We start from the raw sequence: 1138 nt of genomic DNA, 5'->3' as shown, positions 1-1138 counted from the left end.
GAAGCGTGGTCCTCCAGGGTCCACCACAGCCCGGATGGAATACCTAACAGGTTGCCAGCCCTCTGCTTTAATGACAGACTCCCAAAGCAACTTGTGGTGATTACTAATCATGCCTTGATACTCAGAAGTTGGTGGAAATGTCCATGTCCCTCGATTTTGTAAACCAATCAATCCACTCTGGTAGGTAGAGTTTTCAGGATCTGATCCACCCGGAGTAACAATGTGGTTTGCCAACGGCTCAAAATGTAGGAAGCTCCTAAAGTCCAGCTGACAAGCCAGCCTAGGGCGGGGCTCTATCTTTTTTTTTTTTGACGTTTTCACATCTGCCTGCTAGAGCTGAAGTTCAGGGAAGGGGATATTTCCAACCCAGGTGTGATGGTTAATTTAATATGCCAGCTTGACTGGACTAAGAGATAACCCGGAGAGCAGGTAACATATTATTTGTGGGTGTGTCTGCAAGCCTATCTCAGGAAGAGATTAGCATTTGCATAGGTAGACTGAGTAAAGAAGATTGTATAACAATCATCCAATCCATTGAGGGCCTGAATAGAAAAAGGCAGAAGAATTTGCTTTCTCTGCTGGAGCTGGGACATCCCACTTCTGACCTAGGGCATCAGCACTTGTACTTATTTTTTTTTTTTTAAACATCTATATTGGAGTATAATTGCTTTCCAATGGTGTGTTAGTTTCTGCTGTATAACAAAGTGAATCAGTTATACATATACATATGTCCCCATATCTCCTCCCTCTTGCGTCTCCCTCCCACCCTCCCTATCCCACCCCTCTAGGTGGTCACAAAGCACCGAGCTGATCTCCCTGTGCTGTGCGGCTGCTTCCCACTAGCTATCTATTTTACATTTGGTAGTGTATATATGTCCATGCCACTCTCTCACTTTGTCCCAGCTTACCCTTCCCTCTCCCCATATCCTCAAGTCCATTCTCTAGTAGGTCTGTGTCTTTATTCCTGTCTTGCCCCTAGGTTGTTCATGACGTTTTTTTTTTTTTTTTTTTTTAGATTCCATATATATGTGTTAGCATATGGTATTTGTTTTTCTCTTTCTGACTTACTTCACTTTGTATGACAGACTCTAGGTCCATCCACCTCACTAGAAATTTCGTTTCTTTTTATGGCTGAGTA

The sequence above is a fragment of the Lipotes vexillifer genome, unplaced genomic scaffold (genome assembly GCF_000442215.2).
Source record: "Lipotes vexillifer unplaced genomic scaffold, Lipotes_vexillifer_v1.1 scaffold1321, whole genome shotgun sequence".
Classification (NCBI taxonomy): Eukaryota; Metazoa; Chordata; class Mammalia; order Artiodactyla; family Lipotidae; genus Lipotes; species Lipotes vexillifer.
Note: the sequence above shows the minus strand (reverse complement) of the source record.